The sequence below is a fragment of the Pseudorasbora parva genome, chromosome 8 (assembly GCF_024679245.1).
Source record: "Pseudorasbora parva isolate DD20220531a chromosome 8, ASM2467924v1, whole genome shotgun sequence".
NCBI classification, from domain to species: domain Eukaryota; kingdom Metazoa; phylum Chordata; class Actinopteri; order Cypriniformes; family Gobionidae; genus Pseudorasbora; species Pseudorasbora parva.
This window is the reverse complement of record NC_090179.1, coordinates 36,283,252-36,290,949: the sequence shown is the minus strand read 5'-3', so window position 1 is coordinate 36,290,949 and position 7,698 is coordinate 36,283,252.

Genomic DNA, 7,698 nt, shown 5'->3' with positions numbered 1-7,698 from the left:
TATAGTTGTTTTCCAAAGTTACCAGCTATTCAGCATTTTCACTGGCCACAATTTTGACATCGGTACCATGGGGAAAAACTGCCATATAGATATTTTCAATATCATCTTATAACTTGGCATTAGGTAGGCTGTTGTCACTTTAAGCACAGATCCATTATACTGTCACATGCGTTTTATTTCTCAACTGTTTACGTTCACATAACTGACTGTGTTTACATGAATATTCATCGAATGAGTTGACATTATTTTGTGTATTTGACTTGATAAGCAGCGGGAAAAAAACTCATTTTAGAACTGAGAGGTGGCTTTATGTGTGCAGAATTTGGGTGGGAGCACAACATATGCAGGAATGAGTAAAGTTCTGCAATATACGAAATCCTATGTTGAAATTCAAGCCCTGTAATATAAAAAATATGAATCCGGAGCAAATGAAACGAGTTAGTGAGGGGAGGCAGGTTTGTCTGTCAACTTGCTGTCAAACAGATGAGAGAGTGAGAAAGCGCAGCTGGTATAGTGTCTCTTCTGTGGGAAAAAAGTATTGGAAGTGTCTCAGATATTTCAGTATTGATATTGACATAAATCGACATTTTTGATTTTGAGAAAAATGTATTATATATTGGAGGGTTTTAATGTCAAGCCCTGCCTAGAACATTCTTTTAAAAGAATGTTGAATGAAGAATTGAACTGCCACAGATAATGATGCTGGATGTAAATGTAACAGATGAGCTGTAGTGTTTCACTTCAACAGATTCTGGCATCCAAACGCTGATATCGAGCATATGCTCATTTGTCAGGGCAGCCTATCAGTATTGGCAGCCCTAATGGATTCACAGTCTCTGTCATTACGCTGTAGGCTGTGGAGTCAGATGAGAGGTAAATTCAGGTGACACCTAGGATGACATTCTCTGACAGCAACAGGAAACTTGTGGATGACATGTCCCAGAATGCACCAGTTCCAACTATATTTTCTTCTTATACTTTCTCATTTTGGACAGGATGCCACAAACACAAATGATTGACAAATGAAACGCCTCATGATTTTTATGTAAAAATTGTTAATTTTGCTGGTGTCAGCAGTGTGCCAGCATTGTGAATATAAGTGGAAATGAAATGTAATGAAAGTGCTATGGACATAATCATTCAGGATCTACTCTGGAGAAAGTATTGTACTCTGGTGATTCTGCCTTCAAGTAGTCCAAAGAAGTTTTAGCTGGGTTTGTACATTTTAAATTATAATAGTAATGATAGTAATTTCCTTAAATATTTATTTTTAGTATATCAAAATGTGTAATTGAGAACCAGCAATTTGAGCTACAGTAGCTCGTCTGTTTGGAACACGTGCCTGCCTTCGCTCCCCATGTGCATCAATGAGCCTTGGCCGCCCATGACCCTGTCACCGGTTCACCACTGTTCCCTCCTTGGACCACTTTTGATAGATGCTAATCACTGCAGATCGGGAACACCCCACAAGAGCTGCAGTTTTGGAGATGCACTGACCTAGTCGTCTATCCATCACATTTGGCCCTTGTCAAACTCACTCAAATCCTAACGCTTGTCCAGTTTAAAATAATTCATAAATTATTGTAATGTTTCGTTCATCTACTGTTTTTCATTTCAGCTTCATTATGAACATTCTGACATGAAAGCAGCAAGAAATATGGGAATAGATGTCTCTTAGTTTAGGCTAATAGTCAAGGACTGTGTAGGCAATTGGGTTTATTGTGCTGTCTAGAATTAAACGCAGAGAATAAATAATCACAGTGTATTAATGCTTTTATTGGCTATAACCATATGTTGATCAGAACCACATGTTGCAGTCAGTCGACTCTACTGTAAGAGGGCTGAGAACATTACAGACACCCTTAACAGTCATTTTATAGTTTGCTTTAAGTAAACTGCTGCTGCGCATTACATGGCTGATGCAACACAGTCAACACATGGCCCTCACTCTTAAACCCACAGCCAAGCTTTTGTAATATACAGCCTCTGGCCTAAATGGTGAAAAACACAATATGATTTTTGACAGATTTATGTTTATCCCTTCGCCAAGCAGGAAACTACAGAACAGGCCAAATGTGAGCGGATCATGGCTTCAGCTACCCATAAAAAATAAAAAAATACATTTTTCTCATATAGTACTGAAAAGAAGCTTAGCATCCAGTACAATCACTGAAATTACTTCTCTCATGCTGGTTTAATACTTCTAACAACCCACGACAACATTTACATGATGAGGAATGATTGACGCCCATCGTTATTGAAAAGTACTTTAGATAATGCTACCAAGCATCCAGATTTGATTTGGTATCTGACGTGGAGCTACTATGTCAGGGATCAAACTGAGAATTACATCACTCCTGTGAGTGTGTGTAATATGGAGGAGCTCAGGGATGTTCAGCACTAAAGTTTGTGTAGCACTGAATGCAGTGAGTTTATCAGATTGCAATTGTTATTTATTAAAATAATTTTAAAACCTGTGAATAATTTTAGTCTCGGGTGTGCTATTTTTACTCTGCAAAGGATGCTTTTTTATTTTATTTTTTATACACATATTTGTTGATTCTCAATGACACAAAAGTTTCTCCCATACAGTACAGCGATGAGATTACAATGACAGTAGGGGTGTGATGAGACAATTAGCTCACGAGACGAGACATGAGATGGGTTCACGAGAATGAGACCAGACTTTTAAGAAATCCTCAATGACAAAATTCATGACAGGAAAAACAGTCTGCAGGTGCATTTTGAAATGCCTTAACTAATCATCTTGTAATGAATGTCAATTCAGTTCTACTTTCTGAGAATTATCAAATGCTCCACTGACTAGCTAAGATGTGGTTACAACTAAACAGCCCAGTATAAGAAAGCTTTGATATTGGGAGACTGGCTATTGTACGTCGTCTAATTTGCGATCAGGGAACTGGCATTTACATCCACTTTTGATCCACGATCACACATACTCTGTGTATAGAGAGAAATCTTCCACCATGGTTCTGTCAATCATCTCACCTTACTCTCGTCACGTGATCAATGAACTGTGATTCCAGCAGACACAGTCACACACAGTGCAGAGCAGAGCAGACGTTTACGATAGTTTACAATTGAACTGTTTTCCAACTGAATTAAATGTTTTTATTTCTATAAAAACAGCAAAACGACAGTGGATATAATTTGCTATACTAATTTCACCCTCACACTCCGTCATGGCGAGACAGCTTTTCACTTAATGAGGAATCTCGTCATATTTTAATCTCGCGACATCTTGTGGCACGAGAGCTTGTCACACCCCTAATAAACAGTAATGAGTTTGTCAAATTTATCTTAAAGGGGTGGTTGATTATGATTTCACTTTTTTTTATTACTTTAATTAGTGTGTAATGTTGCTGTTTGAGCATAAACAATATCTGCAAAGTTATGATGCTCAAAGTTCAAAGGAAAGCGAGGCATTTTCTTTTAGAGAAATTGCTTTTTTTTTTAACATACAACAAAGAGGGTGAGGCTATATTGAAAATGTATAGATTATCATGACAAAATATTGTAATCATTGACTTGAAGATAGTCAACCTTTCAGGAACATCTTGTTGCAGTCTACATGTTGTCACTTCTTCTTGAGTCTCTACATCACTGTCCGACACCGGTTTGAACATAAATGGCTGAATGGTTTTATTGCCTATCTGTATGAGGTTATCAGAGCTGCTAACTGGAGTTCTTGAAGCTCCGCCCCATGAGCAGCAGCTCATTTGCATTCAAAGGGACACACAAAAACGGCACGTTTTTGCCCACCCTCAAAAAGTGACAATTTTAACACTCTAAAATTTCACACACACACTCTGGGGACATCAGAGACTTATTTTACATTACTCAAATATTAAATACTACCACACCAATCTGAGATGCCATTCACTTTCTTAACACTACTCAATATGTCAACAATCGTCTTGTTTTGGGCCTAGTTTTATTTCTCATAAGAAATTTTAGGATAAACATTAAGTCTCCTGAGATATTAAAGATCTCTACTTTATTTTGATGGTCCACTCTAGATAATTTGACATTTTTTTGGTAAAATATCTACACTTACCCAAACCCTTACACCTAATCCTAACCCAACAGTCTACTAATACTCTAACGAGAGTTAGTTGACATGTACTTGCAAAGGTACTTATAGTTAGTAGAATGTCTAAAGTGGACCATCGAAATAAAGTGTAGCCTAATACTGTCTTCTGGTAGAGGTAAACTGAGGTATCTGCATGGTAGCAATTTGTTATCCAGTGTTCCTCTGTGGAAATTAAATGCTAATTGATCAGGGCCATTTCTGATTGTGTGTGTGTGTGTGTGTATGTGTGTGTAAAAGGTGTTTTGAAAAGGTTTCTTGTGATGTCCTTTGAGGGGAATAAAAGAGTGTGTTGGATTAAAAAGCTATAGACTGGAAATTGATTTGAACTTTATGTCACAACACAGTGAGGACAGACACATTATGTGCCTCAAGCTTTTATATGTCGAAATAACTGCAAATAAAGGTGTTGAATGGAATAAAAGTATCCAGGAAAAGTGATGTGAAGCGACGGTGCAACAAAATAGATCATGGTGTAATTGTTGAGTATGACGACGGTGAATTGGGCATAGTTTAGCGTTGTGCGTCATTCATTTGCATTCAAATGCAGGAGAACTGAAATGCAAAAACAAACAAAGGTTTTGTGTTCCTCATCTTTGCTGAACCTAAGAATTTGAATAATGAAAAAACATTTCTGTCATAACAAAGTGTTTTGGCATGATAATGTCAGGTACTCTAAAATTGAGGACCAGATGCAGCGTGAACAAAGACAATTTATTGGCAGGACAGTTAAACAAGGCACAAGAATAGGGGTGGAACGATACACTCATGTCACGTTTTGATACAAGCCGCTATACTGCGATAACTCACGAAGCGATATGTATCACGATATTTTAATACAAAATAAGAGTTTTTTTTTATTTACCTTTTTTATTTATTATTAAAATAATATTACTATTTTATTATCACCAGGACCCACACATATTCCCCTATTGCATTATTATTCAACATTAAATATATCGTTTAATGTAGTAGGCTAATGTCACTGAAACTCCGTCTTAAGCCGAACACACACTGACTAACCGGGTTCTTGCCATGTCCTGCCTCTCCCGCTATTAATGCACTATACATACAAGAATAAACCATCAGAAATGCTTTGAATAATCATACTACCAAAACTAAATGTGTGATTTAAATGATGTTTGTGCTTTCACTATATGGAGTGCCGCTCTAATGTTGTTTGCGTTTGATTTTGAGGCGTGCCGTTCCGGCAGTGTGTATGCTTCAGATGATCAGTGCTCGATACCACAATTTTGGCTTCGGTACGATACCCCAATCTAATACCGAAGTACCGATATTAAATCGATACCACACGGTCTGATATTAGCGTGGATATATTGCACGTGAATGAGTACAATTATGCAAGTTTTGAGTTTCTAACGTGGGAAATTACCACAAATGTTTATTAGTAAATTAATCAGCAAAGCTTATCACATCAAATCAGTCATTTGAAAACTTTCTTGTAAGAAATAATTGCAGCAAAAATCTCTCAAAATTAGCAAATTGCTTTTGGTTTCAAAAGACATCGCACCTACACTAAAGCAATCTGCATAATCCGATTCAACATTTCACGTTCGTCTCGGGATGGATAACGGAAATCATTTGAATATGCAAGCGATTTTATAGCATTTCGTAATAACAGTTACAGGAGATATGAGCTCATAACGACACACACACGCCTGTAACTTAGAGCTCGCACATTACAAATTAAGTTTCCTTAAACAGTCAAATACACAGAATTATGTACAAATGCGAATGTAAATAGTGCAATAGTACGCATGCAAATATTATGAGATCTAAATGTTATTGGTTGAAACAAGAGATTTTGTGATATTCGATCTTATGTTAGGCTATGTGCGTTGATCAGTGTAAAAAGAAAATAAATGAGATGGTTTTGTATGATTCACTGACCTGTCGATCTCTTAAGAAGTCTTAAAGTCAGGATAATGACAGATGCTTCTTGGCTAGGTGATGGATCTTCATCAGTTTTATAAGCAAAGTAATTACACATTTCACTTCTACTCCTCTCTTTATTAATTCGTTTTGGGCATCTTGAGTGAGATTCAACTGCTTTATCCATTTTGTTCGTCTATGTTGTTGTCACATTTGGTGGTTGTTTCGGGTCAGTTTGGGTAGCGCACTGCCATCTAGTGGTGAACTTCGGAAAAGCAGCATATACCGAAATGTGCAAAATCATGATATCGTACCGTTTTAAATCAAATATATACCGGTATTTTTCCAGTACCGGTATACCGGGCATCCCTAGTGCAATCAGTCTGTTCTAATCAGTGTTGGTCAAGTTACTTTAAAAACTAATTAGTTATAGTTACTTCTCACACATAGTAACTCAATTAGTAACAGAGTTACATAATTATAAAAGTAACTAATTACCAGGAAAAGTAACTACTGTGCTACACTTTTTTTTTAAATGTTCAAATATGTCAAATAACTTGGATGCCCCCAATATTAAATGTTAAATGAATTAAATGGACTCTAAATAGAATAAATTATTATTAGAAAACATTGTACACTAATCTACACTATTTTAATGTTGCTGTGGGACAATGTGAGAGACACCTATTAAATTCAAGACATTATTGTAAATATCAGTACTAAAGTAATGAGGAAAAAGACGTGCATAATTCCAGTTTGTGAAAGCTACATTTGAAGTCATTGGACATGACATAGCTCTGACTCTGCCTGGTCGTTGGTGTGTGCGACAGCTACAGCGACAGTGCACGTGTGTGTGACTACCTAAGCCAATCATGAATCATCATCAGTTGTGGTTGTCTCCCAACCACCTCTCTCTCTCTCTCTCTCTCTCTCTCTCTCTCTCTCTCTCTCTCTCTCTCTCTCTCTCTCACACACACACACACACACACACACACACACACACACACACACACACACACACACACACAGTGAGCTTAATTATAGTAACAGCGCATTTTATTCTCAGTGACGATAACGGCGTTGTAACGGGGAAAAAGTAATTCGTTTGATTACTCATTACTGAAAAACATTTAAGCTGTTAGTAACGCCATTTATCTATAACGCTGTTATTCCCATCACTTGTTCTAATCACAAGGAAGCGTGACAAAATGACCACTCTCAAACTGTAAATGTTTAGCTCATCCAAAAGGGAAAATTCTGCATTTACTCACTCTGGTGTTTTCACACGTCTCGCAAGCATTTGGACGTCAGTGTTTACTACAGTACTTGGATTAGACCACTGGAATGGTTATTTTTACGATGCCTTTATTGGATCTTTTAAGTTTGAGAGGAATGGACTTTAAATGGAGGGCCATTAATCTCAGGTTTCATAAATAATCTTCATTTGTGTTTGGAAGTTAAACAAAACTTCCAAAAGGTGAGTACATGATGACAGAATTGATATTTTTGGGTGAATTATACCTTATATACCTTATACAGCAAGTTGAGCATTGGAGAAAAAAACAACTATCGCGAATCATATCGTTTACATCAACGGTACATATCGTCACATTTTTATTCCGATATATCGATTACCGATATATCGTTACAACCCTACACAAGAAGGTAGTAGAGGAGTGACAGTCCAAACAGAA